Source organism: Silene latifolia, chromosome X (assembly GCF_048544455.1).
Source record: "Silene latifolia isolate original U9 population chromosome X, ASM4854445v1, whole genome shotgun sequence".
Taxonomy (NCBI): Eukaryota; Viridiplantae; Streptophyta; class Magnoliopsida; order Caryophyllales; family Caryophyllaceae; genus Silene; species Silene latifolia.
Genome location: NC_133537.1, coordinates 35,204,076 through 35,224,701, shown reverse-complemented (window position 1 = coordinate 35,224,701; position 20,626 = coordinate 35,204,076). Strand labels below are relative to the sequence as shown.

At 34.5% G+C, this 20,626-nt stretch overlaps 1 non-coding gene across 1 annotated transcript; it reads left to right on the top strand.

Annotated features, from left to right (window-relative positions):
• The first annotated feature begins 377 nt into the window (after positions 1-377).
• LOC141624870 (small nucleolar RNA R71) lies at positions 378-484 on the top strand. Its single transcript, XR_012534673.1, has one exon. It is a non-coding gene; the product is annotated as a small nucleolar RNA R71 (small nucleolar RNA).
• The last annotated feature ends 20,142 nt before the right edge of the window (positions 485-20,626 follow it).

Sequence of the window (20,626 nt, the reverse complement as noted above, 5' to 3'; positions counted from 1 at the left end):
CCTCATTAATGGGGGCTTGGCAATGAGCGGCATAGTGACCCGCACCTCCGCAACCTTCACACACAACGATTTGGCTTGTTGAGGACATGACATTGACTTGTTGAACGGAATCTCTAGCATCCCTTTCCGCTAATTGTTGTTGGAGCAAAGCAATTTGAGCTAGCAAAACGGAGTTGTTGGAGGATTCTTCTTTACCTTTAGATGGCACAACTCGGGAAATGACATATTGGGCATCATGGACCGCCATAGATTCGATCGTGGCATGAGCAAGGTCGGTGTCAATTTGATCAAACCGCCCATTGTTGGCAGAATCAAGAATCCTTCGGGACTCGGCACAACATCCATTGTAGAATGTTATTGCTAGAAACCAATCATCTAGCACATGATGTGGGCATTGTCTTTGAAGCTCTTTGTACCTCTACCAAGCCTCATATAAGCTCTCAAGAGCTTGTTGACGGAATCCGGTAATTTGGCTCCTCAAAGTTTGAGTTTTCTCCGGTGGAAAAAACTTTTGATAAAAAGCAAGAGCCAAAGTCTCCCAATTGGTGATTCCCGTGGCGGTGCGGTAAAGGCTATTGATCCAAAGCTTGGCCTTGTCCTTCAAAGAGAAAGGGAAAAGTATTTCCCTTATTTGGGCTTGAGTGACGCCCGTTTGCCGGATCATGGAGCAATAGTCACAAAAGTTTTGCACATGCAAATTGGGATCCTCCAAAGGACTTCCCCCAAATTTCTTCCTCTCCACAAGGCTAATGAAAGCCGGTTTGATCTCGAAGTCCGGCGCGATGATTTGAGTGGTTGTGATTCCGGCCGGAAGTATGGCCGCGGTGGGCTTTGAGTGATCGGAAAGTTTCACCATCTTTTTGGTAGTAGATGGTGATGGTGGTGGAGATGATGAACTTGAAACCTCCTCCTCTTCAAGGGCTTCTAGATCGTCTAAGTAAGACTTACTAGCACTTTCGGCTTGTACGGGAGAAGAGGCTTCTTTCACTTCCTTCCAAAACCGTCGTCTTCTCCTAAAGGTTCTCTCGGGATCGGAATCCGGTGAAAGCAATTCTCCCTTGCGTGAGGACCTGGGCATAAGACAACAATTTCTAGAGAAGTGATAAGTAACGGTCTCAAGGAACAAGTGTTCCCCAAGACAAAGGAAAACAAGATAAAAATCGACAATTCAAAAAGCAATAAAACCGTTTCCCCGGCAACGGCGCCAAAATTTGATAGGTTTATCGCGTACCTATGCAAAGATAATTTCCCTAGACACAAATTAATGTAGTAATAGGGGTCGAACACAAGGAAACGAGAATTATGTCGTGAATTGCTATGGGTAGATTTTTATCAAGGTCGATTACGATTTGGGTTTGGTTTGTTTGGTTGATGATTAATAAAAAAGCAATGTAAATAATATGATAAAAGATAGTCTAAAGGGTTCGGGTCACTCATGCAAAGGTAAACATATGAGCATGATAAACTTTGATACTAATAATTTTGTCAATTGCTTAGGCTTAAAGATACCCACCTTACGGCATTAGTATCAACCATAGACCGGGTCCTAGAAAAACTCTCGTTCATGACTAGGTCGTCCTACCACACATGCTTAGTCTAATTCAATTCCGTGCCTCTCGACTTTAGAACGAATGAACAAATTTAATCTACGACTACGGCCGATAATCAAAGATTAAGCGTAACAAAGCAAACATGTGATGGAAACAATTGAACAATATTATTACGAACTTATTTAATCATGTTATATATTTGATTTTGCATGGCTCCCCTAGCCTTTAGACTAGGAAATTTAGCTACTCATACTAAAATGTAAACTGCAAACTAAATTATAAGAAATATTAAGCATGGTTATACGATTTATATTAATTAGATGATATAACATATGGAAAGAACAATGCTAATATAAAATGAGATACTTGATTATAATAACTATGTGATAACTAAAACAATAATGTAAATTGTAAACTTCGAATTAGAAATACCTTATAAAGGAGAACTTATATGGAAGAACAATTAACCAAAAGCTTGAATATCAAATGCTTGATCAATAGTTTGTAGTACAAAATGTTGAAAGATTAACTATGGAATGCTTAACAACTTATAAATTAAAATGAAAACTAATGAGAGAAAATATAATGCTTGAGGCTTATTGTAAGTAAACTTGGACGTAAAATTGGATATCTAAAACCTAGGAATACCTCTCCTATTTATAGGAGAGGAGAAGGAAACGTAAGAAACCAAAGGGAATGCAACCCCGATCGGGGCCGCCAACCCCGATCGGGGTCGTGTGTTCCTTGGTTATTTGCCTTAATTCCTCTCTTAATTCCTTGGAGAATCCTATGTGGGTGATTAAATGTGCGATTAATCACCCGGTTAATGCTTGCATTTGGCATCTTAAGATCTTTTGGAATCCCATGCTTTCCCCTTGACTTTTGACTTGCAATTTGGGCTTGACTTGGATGTTCGATCTCATTTGTATTTTGCTAATTGATCCAACAAATTCTCATGCAAAAATCCATGCAACTTGAGGCACAAAGTCCATGCAACATCCAATCCTTAGTCCATTTGGTCTTCTTTCCTCATAGCTTGCAATTTATAGTACTTTGTAGTTATTTTAGCTCCAAAAAGCTTATTCCCTACAAAATATGTCAAAGTATCCAAAACAACTAGAAATGCAAATATTAGCTATAAAACACTTAAGATAAGTGTTAAAGACATGTAAAATCAAGCTAATATGGGGGTTAAAATGTATAAAATATGCACTTATCAGTAATCCAACTCCTCCATCATGTAGACATTCAAAACTCCTAGGAAAATTGAATGCCTACATTTTGCCAAAAAAATGGCAACCAAACACTCTCCATTTTTTACAATTCATGGGATTTTAATTTTCCCATGAATTAGATAGGCAACCAAACAAGGCCTAAATGGCCACTTTTTATCATTTAAATAGTGATAATTTTCTCATTTTAAGTTAAAGACAGTTTGAAATTTGAATGAGAATATAATATAGCGTTGGACTAACTTTCTCAGATATACTATGAACTTCATGTCTTGACCGTTTTAGCTGTGTATCCCTTGAGACTTTGCTAAAAGACTGCGTCACTTGCCCCTGACAAAATGAAAGAAAGATAATCATGTAACATTTGAACCATATAGTTTTGGCACAAATTTTAAAAGATGCGGCTGTGTTCGAGTGGGGGTAAATTATATCCTACTCCCAAGAGTAGTGAGTAGTATACACCCATAGTAGTTACAATAAAAAAATTAAATAAAAAGAAAAGAAAAAAGAACACAATTAACTACCCACTACCTTATGTTTCTTCTACTTTTTTTTTTTTCCAATTTACTCAATTTATCAAATTTCAAATTCTATCAAATTTAACATTTTTTCTATTATTTGTGCTCGAATTTTATCAAGTTTATAGTTCGTAATCATTAAATTACACTACCATATTCACTAAATTCAAATTGAATGTCATAGTATCATATGGTGAATATTACACTATATGGTACATATTCATCAAATTACATTATCATATTCACTTAATTAAAAGTGAATATAATAGTATTATTTGTTGAATATCATACCACGTAACACATATTCATCACATTACACTATCATATTCACTAAACGTAAAATGAATATCATAGTGACATAAGATGAATATCACACCAGAAATCACAATTTAACTATGAATAATAAGAGATGTAATATTGAAGGGTAACCCATTTAACCAACGAATGTTGACCCAGAAACATAAATTTAATTCAATTAACTTTTAGGGTTTTGATGTAGTAGTAGAATATACCTAATCAGACGATTAAAAACGACAAAAAAATATAGATTTTTTGGATTTTATGAATATAGGAAAGAAGGTTTAAGAAAATAGGGGGTTTTGTTTTGTGGTAACCACTTTTGGTAAGTGAAAAGTAAAAGGAAGGAGTGGGGTAGGTAGTTATATTTTCCGGGATATATACATGTTATTTTTTTTCTTTTAAATGGATAAGGAGCATGAAGGACTATACTCCTGGGAGTATAGAATAAGGATTGTCGGGTGGGCGAGGCAAAATAATCACGTAATAAGTGTCAACTATCACTATTTTATCCCGTCATATTATTACACTTTTCTTTTCTTTTTTTTTTTTTTTTTTTTTTTTTGGTAAAAACACTTTTCTTTTAGTATGAAGGGAGCGTTAAGGGAAAATTCAATCCTAACGAAATTTTGAACCAAGTGTAAGATATTCCATAAAATAAATAAGTATTAAATTAATATTTAATTAAGTTATTTTATGGAAATTAAGTTGGTCCATTGTATGATGGAATTTACCTAGGATTCTGTTTTCACTATTATCTCCCATAATTTACCACTCACAATTCCCATATTTTACCACCCACAATTTAGGAAACTGTCTAGTTGCCTCTTTGATGACAAGAGTATATAAGGGGAACATATTTATAACATATTTATTCTTATTAAGTTTCACCAATCCTACCTCATTAAGAAAATACACCATCTAAATTGTGAGGCTGAGGGTTTGGAAGCCAAGTCAGATTTGGGGTGTAAGAATTAGGGTTATTCATCAAGACGGATCAATTATTTCAAGCAATGGTGGGAGGTAAGTAATCGATCTCTTTTATCGCTTTCGCATTCATTTTATACATGTTCATTATGAGATTAGAACATGTTAATTTAGACTATGAAACTTACAGTTGGTATCAGAGCGTTAATCGCCTCTGTCTTGCTTGAATATGAAAACCTAAATTTTCGTACTGCTTTTGTATGCGATCTAGATTTTATTTTGGGACTAAAATTAAATCTTGTTCGCTCCCTTGTATGCAATCTGGAAAATTTATGCGTTTGAATCTTCATATTTTTGTCGTGGTCTATGTTTATGGTTTTGGAATAAAAGACGAAAGGTTGGAGATGACTAAACTAACTAATGGAAATTGAAAGCTTCTGCAATTAGTATACACGTGATGTTTTTTTTTTTTTAAGGAAAGGAAACTAGATTGACCGAAATCAACCTATAACATCCTTGCGGATGAGAAACGTAAAAGAAAATCAAAGATTTTCATTTTACCACGGATCAAACATAAGAGAAGGACAAAAATGAGGAAACTTTCATAGAAAAGAAAATCACTTAAAGCCCCATGAAAGGAAAAAACAATAAAATAAGAAAAATAGACATAAGAGAATAATCTTCTAAAATTATACAACAAATGCCAAAAATTCTAAAGGTAGGATAGTCTTCCCAAAAGAATACTACTTGCGAAGAACTTCGTAAATGGGAACCAAAGACAACCCAAAATAGCAATGAAATTTTTTTTAAATTTCACTAGAAATTACTTCAGTAGAAATCTCAACAACTTGAAAGCTCCACCAAATTATCATAAACTTACATTTCTATTATATCAATACTGATATAGGTACAAATCAAAGGACTCTTGAAATGTTGCTCTTAAAATCTTGATTTAATCCTTCTTTAACTAAGACATATGACTAAAATAAACTCTCCTAGGCTAAAATGGAGAGTAAATTAAAGTCTAGTCATTAAGAAGGGAGAAAATCAAGAAAAAAAACTGAGAATCTATAAATATTATTAAAATGTTAGACATTAAACGCCACGTAGACAAATGTGACATGACAACAATTAATTGTAACGTGGCAAAATATAATCCACGTGGAAATACTAGCATAGTAGTACACATGAAAAAAAAATATCAATTCCACATTTAAAAGTTACTCTCATAATTAATGGTAAAAAACTAAATTTAGATAATTTTAATTTCATAGAATAATTTTTAAATCACTCTCATGCAAAGTGGATTTAATAATAATAATAATAATAATAATAATAATAATCTATAAATATAATTAAAAATTAAGCCAAACTATCAACCATCAACTATTTGTCTTATTTTAATTTCATAAGATAATTTATAAACCATTCTCATGCAAAGCTTTTACATCACATTTCTCCTTTCTCCATATTTATGTATGTAAAATCAATAACTCTATAATCTAAATACAAAATTATATATCTAAATTAAAGGCATGCTAAATTACCTATCATAATCTACATGTCATATCTATACAATAATATAAAAAAGCTACCTTGAGCTTATGTATAAGACATGCGACAACGTAGAATCACTAAGAAACTTTCATTTGATAATATGTGACTAATTAATAATATTCATTTATTAGAATTAATTATTTGGTTTCTAAAATAAAGAACTACGGAAAATATATACCGAAAGTTATTGAACCATGCCTCTTTTTGTGCATTAGAAGCATAAGTCCACGATGTAGGAACTGGACCCACGAAATTAGTCTTCGTGCTTTTCGTTACACCTCGTATCATGCAATCGTCCATAAACCTGCATTTATTTTGAACATGTAAAATTAGAAACAATTATTATTTTACAAAAAAAAAGATAATAATAATTGTAGACTAACAAAGAATAAGATTTACCATAATCCCGCCGGCTCAAGTATCATCCGACGATCTGCAGTGTACCGTATCTGCACCTGTGGTCCTGCCTCGTCGGTAGCGTCAGGCTGATCCTCGTCACCGTCACCGTCACCGTCTGTCAGCATCGGATCCTCACGCACAAACTCCTTCTCCTCCTCCTCACGCGTACTCTGTCGAGAACCTGAGCCGCCTCCACGCTTCCTACCTCGACCTTCTCCAGCCATCTGCAGTAATACAAATAAAAATTAACACAAATAATGATAAATGAAAATTATAGGGACTTCTAAATTTTAATTATTTACTCTTGAGGAATACAAAATTATACCAATTTAATCATACTCATCATCGTTTTCTTCCCCATCACCATCATCGTCGTCCTCCTCCTCCTCCTCATCCTCATCATCATCATCATCATCATCATAATCATAATCATCTTCATCTCCAAACCCCTCATCCCTCCTCCTCCTTTTCTCCTCCTCCCTTGTCCTCCTCACCTCCTCTTCCCCCCTTCTCTCCTCCTCTTCTTCCCTCCTCATCCTCCCCCGGCAGTCTCTCTTCCACATCATAATATTCTTCCTCTTCCATGTCTTCACCATCTTTATTCTCATGCTCATAGTTGATTTCATCGGGTGGAGACAAAAGTGTTTCATTTGAAACGTTTTCTTCTTGGAAAAACGTTGTATCAACTTGTGACCGTGCCTTTGTCTTAAAGATTGCACACCACGCCTTTTGATTTCTATCATTTGTTGTGCTTGGATAAGTAGCAAAATACACTTGATGAGCCTGATGTGCAAGTATAAATGGATCATACTTAGAGTATGTTCTAGTACGATTCACTTCTACAAGCTTGTATTGTTCATGTACTCTCATTCCAGCCACAGAATTATCCTTCCAGTCAACCTTGAATAAGACAGTTTTATAAGCTTGGTCACGTCCATTATAACTAATTTCAAAGATATCTTCAACTATACCATAGTATTCGTTGTCATCAAGAGAAGAAATAGTAACCCCCCAATTGCACCTAGCCTTACCTTTACCGTGGTTGAATGTTTGAAAATTAAACCCATTAACCGAGTATTGATTCCACGTTCTTACCATTGTTGAAGGACCAAAAGCCAAACTTCTTATCAAATCATCTTGAATATTCAACTCAATTACATGTTTCTGAAACCATGTTGGAAATTGGTCCTCATGTTTGTCCCAAACATCATCCTTACTTATATTAGGATTCCTCTCAATGAAATCATTAACAAACTGTGTTTCGTATGACTCCAAGAGGTCACAATTAGATAGCACGTAAAGGCGGGCACGATTATACTCCTTATCATCCAATTATCTTGTTTGCCCCTTTGATGAACACCCTTCATCAGAGTTTGAAAAAATTCGGGTAAACTTCCGTTTATTTCATCCGGTTTCTCAACATTCAAGTTTTTTTGCTTTCGTTTCTATATGTTTTTCAAAGTAAAGAAAACAAAAGTTTGCAATCTCTTCCGTTAAATAAGCATTGCATACAGAACCTTCAACCCTAGCTTTATTACAAATTTTTTTCTTCAAATGATTAAGAAACCTATAAAAGTTATTGATGAGTTTTATTAATAGTTAATTAATAATAAAGGTCACATATAATAAATAGATTAGTTATTATTATTAATTTTAATTTAAAAGTAGCTAGATTATCTTAATTACCTTTCAAATGGATACATCTACCTATATTGGACGGGTCCCCCAACTTTGGCTTCATATGGCAAATGAACCGGTAGATGCTCCATGGAGTTAAAAAATGCAGGAGGAAAGATCATTTCAAGCTTACACAATATCTGTGGTATTTGCTCTTCCAGGCGAATAATGTCATCAACACATATTGAAGAGGCACATAAATCTCGGAAGAATTGACTAATCTCAACAACTGCATTCCAAACGTTTGTCGGCACGAGGTGTTTCAAAGCAACGGGTAATAATCGCTCTATGAATACATGACAATCATGACTTTTCAAGCTTTGCAACTTCAGCTTCTTAAGATCAACACATCGACTAAAATCTGATGCATACCCATCAGGAAACTTCAAATTTTGTAACCACTCACACAATACCTTTGTCTTAGCTTTGTCGAGAGTGAAAATGGATGTTGGCTTAGACCCGTCGCTGCGAATGTGTAATTTGGGACGATGACAAAATGTCTGCAAATCTTTTCTAGAAGCAATGCTATCACATTTTTCACCTTCTACATCCATGATCATGTCAATTAGTTGCTCAAAGAAATTCTTTTCTATGTGTATTACATCCAAATTATGTCTTATCAACATTGTCTTCCAATAAGGAAGGTCCCAAAGAATGCTTCTTTTAAACCAACCGTTTTTCAGCTTTTTCAATTCTTTAAATTCTTTTTCGGTACCATCAACAGGGGATGGTAAATCACATACCGTCTTCCATATCTCATCCCCAGGCACTCGTTTCAGAGGGGCATCAAGCACCTCTTTACCTTTTCTGAAAGCTTTCTTGTTCCTCCTATGTGGATTTCCCTCTCGTAAGAAGCATCTCTGACAATCAAACCAGCTTATTTTCTTGCTATTGGGAAGCCAAAATGCTTTACTTTCCCCCATGCAACAAGGACATGCTTTTTGTCCTTGTGTAGACCACCCAGATAGCATACCATAGGCGGGAAAATCATTTATTGTCCACAAAAGGGAAGCTTTAAGTTGAAAATTTTGTTTTTTAGACACATCATAAGTTTCTACCCCAACTTCCCACAAATATTTCAACTCCTCCACTAATGGTTGTAAATAAACATCCAAATTACGTTTCGGGCTTTTTGGTCCGGGAACAATAAGTGACAAGAAGATAAATGGTCTTTTCATACATAACCAAGGTGGTAAGTTGTATGGTGTGACCATAATAGGCCAACAAGAATACTTCCTCCCAAAATTAGCGAAAGGATCAAATCCATCCGTACACAAGCCAAGTCGTACATTGCGGGGTTCCATGGCAAATTCAGGATACATCTGATCAAATCGTTTCCATTCTTCCCCATCACTAGGATGACACATCTTCCCCGAAGCACGTGGGTTTTCTTTGTGCCATCTCATTTGTTCGGCAATGTTTTTGGCGGCATAGATTCTTTGAAGTCTTGGAGCGATAGGAAAGTAAAACAATTGGTTACATGCTATTGGTTTCTTACTCTTTTTGGCCCTCTTACTACCCTTGCCTTTTTTAAACACCAAAACTGTATCTCCTTCACTTATCTCATATCTATCCGCCCCACAATCTTTGCATTTGTCAAGCAAAGCATCATCTTTCCAAAATAGCATACATCCTTCACGACATGCATCAATCTTTTCATGCGGTAACTGAAGACCTTTAACTACATTTTTGGTAGTGTAGAAACTTCGGGTCATAATATTATCATCGGGGAAAGATTCCTCAAGGAACGAGGCAATGCCATCAACAGCAAGAAATGGCATATTAAACTCACATTTCAAGGTAACTAGCCTAGAAGCGGCTTGTAACAATGTCATTCTGCTTCCTTCATACAAGGATTTTTCTGAGGCTTTTAACATGTCAAGAAAGGCTTTTGCTTGTGGGTGTGGCGGTTGTTCTTCATAAATGGTTGTATGGTCATCACTATTGAAAATAGTGGAATCCATAGCATCAACAACCATCTCTCTATAAAGGTTTTGATCAATTTGTATTTGTTGGGTGTGAGCTTGTTCATGAATTGGAGAATATGCTTCTCCATGTGAAATCCAATTGTAATAATTTGGCTTAAACCCGTTTATAATGAGATGTTCTTCTACTACAATGTCAAGCTGGTATTTCAGGTTTTTGCATTTGGCACAAGGACAGCTAAGTTTTTTGTCTACCAAGTCATATTCATCTTGTTGTTTAGCAAATTCAATAAACTCGCCAACACCCTTTGTAAATCTAGCGGTAGGACGTCTTTTCTTATTGAAATTGTCTAATCTTCCTTCATACATCCATGAACGTTCCAATCTCTTCATTTTAATCTAAAGAAGACCCCACAATTATTTAAACATTTTTTTAAAAATAACAATAATATTAAATACAAAATTTTCACATTGTACTCCACATTATACAATAAACATATGAAAACAATATATAAATATTGTCAATAAGTAATCCATCTTCGAATGGGGTCCTTATCAATCTAACCTAAACCCGTCAATGTACGTAACAAGTCACTAGCAAACACACTTGTAATTTATTAATGAGGAAAAATTTCGGCAGCAATTCCCTTCAGTTCTCCAAATACACATCAATGTAGAATAAATAATTACTCCACATATATATGTATTCGGAGAACATTAAAGGGATCGCCACCAAACTCATTCCTCATTAATAAATCACAAGTACGTGTTTTCTACCTAAATGACTTGAAACGTACAAAGACAGTCCCAAAATGGGGACTATTCAAGAATTACTCCTAATGAGATTCTTGAACGGGTACTAAGTCAACATCAAATCAAACTAACACTAATTTAAAGTTTAAGATAAACAACACTTGGTACTAAATTAATTAACTCAATCAATAGCACAATTCAACACCATAATAAAGGTTTCTATCCTAGAGTCCGTAGCATAATTTGAACTAAAATTAGTAAATTTAAAAGGTAACTGGTAAGAGGAGGTTACCTAATCAAGTAAAAGCAAAAATGAAAAGAAAACGAGAAGCAACAGCTACGGCGGATGGTGGTGCTCAGCAGCGTGGTGACAACCCTGGAAGGAGAAAAGAAAAACAAAAAAAAGAGGGTTATTCAACCTCAATTCATCAATAACATGAATTATCAAATTAAATTTATCAAAATCAAGTCCTAAAGAAGGTTCCACTTAGCTAATAGTTAATTTCTCTTAATCCAAAAGACGGTTCCACTTAGCTAATTCCATTAATGCAAAAGACGGTTTCACTTAGTTTAATACTAATAATAATAAGACGGTTTCACGTAGTAATAATAATAATAATATTAAGACGGTTCCACTTAGCTTAATACTAATAATAATGAGACGGTTTCACCAAACACCACCCATGACCCACCCAAGGCCACCCATGGCCCACCTCACCCACGGCCCACCGCCACCCATGGCCCACCGCCACCCACGACCCAACGCCACCCACGGCCGACCAAACCCCCACCCATAACCCTAAACCTAAACACAAACCCCCTTTAATCATTCCCGTTTAATTCAAACACAAATTAAACTAAATCTAACTACAAATTAATCTAACATACTAACTACAAATAAATCTAACAAACTAACCACAAATTAATCCAACTAACTATAAATTAATCTAACAAATTAAACTAATTAAACTGAAATTAAACAAAAAGAAAACTAACCTAATTAAAGAGAATGATGGATGTAATGAGGACGGTGGCACGGCGGTGGAAGTGGTGGTGTGGTTGTTGGTCGTTGTCGTCGTCGTCGCTGTGTCGCCTTTTCCCCCCTTTTTTTTTTGTTTTGGTTTCGAAAGAGTAAAGCAGGAGAGAGGGGAAGCCGGTTTTCTATAAAAAAAATTTAGCGTCCAACTTCAGTCGCCAAATATGAAGGTCGGTCGCCAAATTAGATTCCCTTTTTAAAAAAATCATTTGCCAAATTAGCGACTGATTTCAGTCGCTAATTTGGAAATCAGTCGCCAATTTGGAGACTACCTATATCAGTCGCCAAATTTCGGTCGCCTGTTTTAGTTTTTCTTATAGTGAGTTCTACAGATTCTAACTTATGGATGAATGCTATGAAAAATGAGATGAATTCTATGGCATCTAATGGAGTTTGGGATCTCGTTGTATTGCCTGATGGTGTAAAACCTATTGGGTGCAAGTGGGTCTATAAGATTAAAAGAGATTCACTTGGAAACATCGAGAGACATAAGGCAAGACCCGTTTCTAAAGGATTCACTCAAAGGGAAGGTATCGACTACACGGATACTTTTTCTCCTGTATCAAAGAAAGATTCTCTTCGAGTTGTCATGGCATTAGTAGCTCATTTTGATTACGAGTTACATCAGATGGATTTGAAAACAACATTTCTCAATGGTGATTTAGAGGAAGAGGTTTATATGAAAAAACCTGAAGGATTCTTCTCTAACGATGGTGAGCATTTGGTTTTTAAGCTAAATAAGTTCATATACGGTTTAAAACAGGCTTTCCGCCAATGGTATAAGAAATTCCATGAAGGTATTGTAACACCCCCACATACCAAGGTGCCTTACCAGGACCACCTTGGCATGAGAGACTGTCACCATCTCAGTTGCCCGAGGTTAGTATATAAAAGTTACCAATCCAAAACACAATTTATTAAAGTATAAAAGATTAATGGTTACATGTTCCAAAATCCAAAAACCAAAGTACATGTTACTAATGTTCAACAACTAAAACTGAATAATAAACTCTTGACAACGGCCAATCCCCACCAAATTCCTGCTCATCAACGAGCGATAACCCTGTTCATTAATGTGCACATCCCCTCCTGTGGCGGGTTCCACAGAGGGCGAAACTAGGGCGTGAAGCCACTCTCGCAAGTGACTCTACTCAGCCGAGAACGCGCCTCGCGAACATCATCAACAACCATCAAATCACCAACATCAACTCCAACACACCAACAACGATCAGCAAATAAACAACCGTACAGCAACACACATATATAATTATAATGATTAAACAGTAAACCGAGTAGGGAAACCCTACCTTTTCGCAATCCGCTACGCTGCAATCAATCATACAAATGCATAACGAATAACACATCGTCACCTACAACAATGATAATCAACAATCAACACACATATGATGACCAAACCCTAAACCCCCAAATTAACCCAAACTAGGGTTTACCATAACTTAATCTAATCCAAACTAGAAGAACTAGAGACTTACAACAACGATAGATGCAACGTTAGATGAATCCGGAATCACAAAGGCTTGATCCTTGCTTGGAAAATTATTAAGAGAGTTGAGAGAGAGTCGTAGTAAACTTTTAGGGATTGTAAAATGATTTAGAAACTGACGAAATATAATAAATACCCCTCAACTCTTTTAATCGAATCTCCGGAAATTACCCGTAACTGAACGGGTACTCGGTCGAGTACATGGAGTACTCGTTCGAGTATGCCCAACTCGACCGAGTATCTTGATACTCAATCGAGTACTGACTCACCAGAACCCAAACTCATAGCGCCCAGATCTTACTCGGCCGAGTAAGGCCCACTCGGTCGAGTAACCCCTATACTGAAACCTGTGGTATTACAGTCTTCCGTCCTTAAAAATGAACTTCGTCTCAGAAGTTCACACCCATACCTATATAGCATGCACACATACCACTTTACCAACCAACACCACTCAGCACTGATCCTCCAACCTTGATACTATCTCACCCAAAAGGCCTACCTCGACAACGCCACTCAAACTAGCATCAACCGTAGAATAGCCTCTCTAACTTCATAATACCATCGAATGCCAATAACACAACAACCACCAACTCACTAGCAATTCTAATACCAACACAATCCGTCAAGCGAGCGAGAACGACTACCAAGAACCAAAACAGAATGTTACATTCTACCACCCTTAAAACGAACTTCATCCTCGAAGTTTACTCACACACATAAACATCATCACCCAATCCGCTAACACTATCGAAGTTTACTCACACTCCTAGACATCATACTACTACAAGCACTGCCATTACCTGTAATAAAATCGACCATCACACAAATCCATCCTTATTCTAAACCAACACTCAAACTTCCAATTGCAACCTGTATGACCATCAAACTCTCTTTGTCGCATCCGATTCCTCTTAAGATAAATGTTACGTCCTCGTAACTCACTAATACTAGGTCCTTTGCTATACCTCTCATAGTCCTCATTACCACCGCATGTCAACGATAACCCACTATAACCTCAACACCTACAACCATTCCTATATCCAGGGCTCGCTTTCTCTAACAGTTCTCATGCCTCCAGTTATTCTGCACTCCATCGAACCTATATCATAAAATTCTCAGTATAACTACTACTCCATCTCTTCAACATTATTGCCAAATGACATACTTCTTTATACATACACTTATTTCCACAGCCATAACTCACGATCCACAATTGTTACACCCACTAGCTAGATCCTCAAGTATTCATATTTATTGCCGTAAAACTTATCCATAACTTAACGTAATACTAATTCCCAACACTCTATACTCACAGCCTCAATAAATATCACGAACCACTCACCGCTTCCAGCTCAGCGCACACACATTCCACAAAACTCTTGCCACAACTATGTGCCAATAACAGAATATTATTATACTATGACAACAATGGAAACATACACAACTTTCTTCCATATCCTACTCTACCCTCACTCCCAAGCAGAAACTGGTAAGAAACATTAATAAACAAAACAACACTCTATATGCCCAGAACGACACTGACAGCAAACAACAGTAAACAAACAACAATCTATATAACTGATATATACTTTCGAAAGTTCGTCTCATCAGTAGATAAACAACAATCTATATAACCGTGCCTGGATCGCCACTCGAGGCACAACAACCATATCGATAGTCATCGCAACTTTTACAATCTTATAACACTGACTCAGTACAACTTCCTTGATCCGAAGACTTTCTTAAAACCTCTTTGCTAAATCACAACGCAACATATTACACGGAATAACATATAACGACTTATAACTATCACACCATACCATTACTCGTGAGGTTAGAACCTCACACGAACATTTACACATATCATGGACCCATAAACAAATCTAACTAGCCAATCCTGATAACGTAAGTTATCACTTGATAATGAATGTCCCTCATCCGAACTTAACTCAGATGCCCTTCATAACATATCCTCTCATCCACACAATTATCACCCCCCGGCAAATGTAACCATATCATCCGTACCCAACTACCAATGAACACCTCTTATATCCACACCTTACACTCCCTCACATCCATACATACCAATCAGGCCTCCACAAAATCAACTTTTTTTTTAGAACGACTAACTTCCCTATTTAACATCATCCTTCACCACTAGACAGTACTACGACACCACCATCCTTCATGCGACTACTCTCTTACTATCACTTTTTAATATAACAATCTGTTTCCTCTCTTTGTTTATCATCCCAAATAGTGAACATCAAATCCATCACAAAATTTACCTCAACAACTATCCAACCTTTTTCCTTGATTATATATTCACCTACCTCACCACCATAGCCTCCTACCATACAAACACCCTACCAACTTCCTACTCCTTTAAACCCTCGAACTCAGGTCTGACAAGTCGGCCTGCAATTTATACATATATACTCCTCTAACTCACGCCATCATGGTAGCATCACACAATTTCATGATACCTGACTTTCATGTCCCCATAATGCTTGTTAACGTTCAATCAACATACCATCATCCTTGTTTTTCCATTACTTCCAAAAATCAAATTCGATTAGCCTATGTCATTATTTCTCATTCATTTCTTTTCAACAATCCTTCTCCTCGCACTTTTCACTCATACTCTCCACCGATAGATCCACCCACTCAATGATTTATTCTTAATTCATTACATCTTCTGTTGGAGTAAGTGTCCTCAACAATAGTGCGATCACATGATTAAACATCATAATTAAATCTCATAATAAGAATACGTAAGGGATGATTCATTATATAGTCAACTGATCAATATTAATCGGTAATGATTGGCTAACTAGAGTTTGACATTACTATCGTTTGACGGTGGTGATCAGTTGATCCCTTAAGGTCACACCTATAGGACAATTCCCTTAATAGATAAGTTGATTAATTGTATATCGATACAAGTTAATCAAAATTTGAACAATTCATTTGTGAGTGAGAATATTTATATCTTATTGTAATTTGATTAAATAAGATTTATTTTAGTAATTAAAAGATTTTATTACTAAAATTCGTTATTGTTTGTGAAACAATTAAATTAAGAATAATTGATTAATTATAATTGCAAAATGTTGTGAATTATAATTATATGACCCATTTTATCTATGTGATCAAGAATTACTAGACAATTTGTTATATGTAATTTAATTAATGTATATAATGATATTTATTTGATAAATATGCATTAAATTAATTAAGAACATGTTACATGCTACATGTGACATATTGTGTGACAAATGACAAATTGACAAAATAAAATGGGAGTCCATTTTATCTATTATAACCGAAAAATGGAGGGACTATAGGTTAGTGGGTGTTTTATTTAATTGATTAATAAAACACAATCATAACCTATTTTGAAGTAGCCTTGCATCTATAATTCTTGTGAAGAACAAAAGATAAAGTGAGAAGGCCATGCATTCCACCACTACCAAACCGGCTCCCCCCTCCTACTTAGAGAATTGGTTCTCTATTTTTATACAATTTTCAATCATTCTTATTATCTCCTCCCACTTCTCTCTAAAATAGTTTTAGATGATATTAAATTGTTCATCCATATTCTAATATTATAACATAATATTACTAGTGTAGTAATATAAATATAATTAGAATTATTAAGGATATCTTATATATTAATCTAGTTAATTAGTATATAAGTTTTAAGAGTTTTGTCTTGGGTGCAATCTTTAAGGAGTATCTCTACACTTGAGGTTGGAGGATCATACATTATTGTTAAGCTCAAGAATAAGTGAAGGTAGGAGACCTTACTTGTGCCCGAAAATTCGAACCATATACAATGTAAGAAATGTGATTTTCTCCTTATTTTTGTTCATTTTGTTATGCATGCAACTAGATCCACTAGTATATAAATTATGAGTAATTTATAAAATGGTTAGATGAGTCTAATAGGAGTATTTGAACCCAACAATTGGCATCAAGAGCTTTGGTGTTGCATGCATAATCGGTTTGGTTTTTCCGAGTTAAATGTAACTTAATTAAAACTAGATATTTTGTGATTTATAAGGATAAGGCCACGGAAATTTTGTATGTTATACATTATGGTTCTAAAATATTTTTAGGTCATATTGATGATTTATGGATGATTATTGCTTATTTTAATGATTTTTAGTGAAATAATTACATTTTATTGAGTAAAAAGAACTTTTATTTACTAAAAATAGTTAAACTTCACTACTGGCTGTAATTTTTTAGTATGACCTCACATGAATATTTTATGTATTGTATGTCAAATTTCGTGTTAATGTGATTAATATTGCATGATTTATGATTTTTATGTGATAAAAATGGTATAAATGGAGGTTAAATGACTAAAAATAGTTAAACTTTGAAACAGGTCATGAAATTTTAATATGATATCACATGCATATTTTACAGATTGTATGTAAAATTTGAGATAAATGTGATTTATTATGCATGATTTATAATTTTAATGGTTAAAATAATATAAATAGTGACTATTTTTAGCAAAAATAGCTAAATTAAATTTTATGGCATGAAATTTTTCTCTAATGTTTTATATATAATATAAACATCATATCTAAAGTTGCATGATTAATTTTGATTGATTTGGTATGTTTATTGATTTTTATGTGATAAAATCGATAAAAGGGCAACTTTATTAGTCATAAAAATTAATTCGAAATTTTTGGTTGAAATTTTTCCATTTCCTGGTTCTGGAAATTATTTAAGAATGTTCAAAATTTTGATTTTGACTTTTTCATAATTTTTATGTTTAATTTGGAATTAAATGGTAAAAGTTATGATTGATATGATTTATTAATGAAGTAAATTATAAATATTTTGTGGGCAAATTTTATTGAGGTTTTGGAATCTTGATTATATTCCTGTATATACAAAAATGGTATTTCGAATTTTTCCAAATTTTTATTACTTATTGGGAATTATTTCATAATTGTTATGATTAAAAGAAGTTTAATAAGCAATAATACAAAACCAAGTTGAATTATAGTCAAAAATTGAGTGAAGACTAATTTTTGAGTCTTAATTGAGTTAGGGTAATTAACTTGAGCTTAAATTTGATTGAAGTATTGATTTGTGATTTTAATAAGTTACGATCACGCATTTCCATAGAACCCAATTATATACGATATAAAGTTTAAGTAGGGCGATTTGGCACATTAATTTGGCATCTTAATCACATATAATAATGCTGCATTTTTATTGATGAATGTCATAATTTATTTATGTAATTTTGAATTATGTAATTTTATCTTAGTATGGCCTTAGTTTTAATCGGTATTACCCGCAATGTAAGGGAATACTGATTCGGTTGTAATTTTAATGTGATCTCGTATCACTTTTATTTTTACTAGTTTTTCATATTACAAATTTATAATAGGAATAGCTATGTATTTTATTATTATTTGTAATTCCGGAGTTCCTTCAAGACGGTGCCAATCTAAAAGGCGTTTCGATCAAGACGGAGTCCTTGGAAAGCGTGCCACTTGAAGTTTAAGGGACCAATGGAGTTGGTTTCCGAATTTGTAAATAGATTATTAGATTTTCTATTTTAGGAAGTCCATACTAGGAAATTTATTTATTGCTTTGCATTTTTTCATTATATGTTGCATGTATTGCCAAATCGCCATTAACAACACATGCATATCATATAGAGTATACGACCGTGTCAATTATAATTATCGTTAGTTTGAAAATTTAGTTCACTTAAATTTGATAGATAATAAATTGACAAGACCTTCATTTTAGATTGAGACTTAGCCTTGCCAAATAGTAGGAACCCATGAATCCCAATTTCATTAGGGGTATAATAAGGTATTGAAACATTATACCGGGGGGCCTTCTTTGACGTTAGGTAAGTGGGGTAATAAATAGTTATTACACTTTGAAATTTGGTTGATCTCAATGAAAGTATTAGAGGAACCGTTGTCACAATAGGTTCGGGCTAAAGATGAACTTAACGTAAATTCATCGACCGAGAGTTCTAATTGTAGAATCGGTTAAAAGGGTTAACCCACCAAGATTATATTAGCAAGAGGTGTAGAGGGCCCGTAGGCACACATCCAATATTTAATATGAAATTTGGGTCTCGTAATCATTTATATAATTGGGTGGAGGTCATTATATAAATGGTAAAACATGCTAAAATGTTTTTAGATATGACGATAAATGTTTAATTTTCTCACCATTTCGTTGTTTTTAATGTTGTTCTATTTCATTACTCCTACTCATATGCGATATCATTCATTTGTAACACGAGTCTCCGCTAAACCACTATTGCTAACGACAAAGAATCTCTTTCTAAAAGGAACCGTATCATAGGTTGTGGACTAGCTCCATAGGAATCGTTCTATTTCATAAAACTCCATAGGAGTTATCCTATGTCATATAACATTAGAATCTTAAATTCCTAACATACCTATGTATGATTTCTTGTGAAGAAATATGACTAGAGGTAATGATTAGTCAAAATATGTTTTGATAATATTATTCTATGCATCCATGTTTCAAAAGTCTTATTGCTCCACCTAAACACTTGTCATCAAGCACTTAAGTTGTTAAGAACATGACAATGTTAAATTAATTTGTTAGAAATTTTGATTAACCAAATACCACAATAGAGTTCATCCTTGTGAAGGATTAACTAGGAATTTAAATGAAGATAAGTCTTCATCAAGTAGAAATTCTTGAAGTCTGTGGGAGCAATAAAAGGTAAGTACCTATCTTAATTGTTAAGGATAGAACTAGGCTCGAAAGAGAAGGTGTTAGACACTAAAATAGATACAAACCCCAATAAGTAAAGATCAACGAAGTTGGTCGTGTGACTCCAACATATTCCTTCTTGAATATCTATGACATTTGACATTACATTCTTGCCAAATACCACATCATGAGTATTTGATACAAATTTATAGATTTCATCATATTTGACATTATCGTGTGATGACTAGCAAGAATAAGTTCAAAAATTTGCATGAATGAAACTAGGGTAGTTGTTATTTCATCCATGAACATATGAATGTTGTAGTGTACTCATTTTAGTTTTGTATTTAGAAATGTACCTGAATAATTGTTATGATGTATAATATGTCTAAATAAGAATATAATTTGAGTTTTGCACAAAAGGTAAAGGGTTTTACCATTATGCAATCAAAACAAGCGTTGAACTCTTACATACCACGATTAAGTTTATGGTGAGACCATACAAAT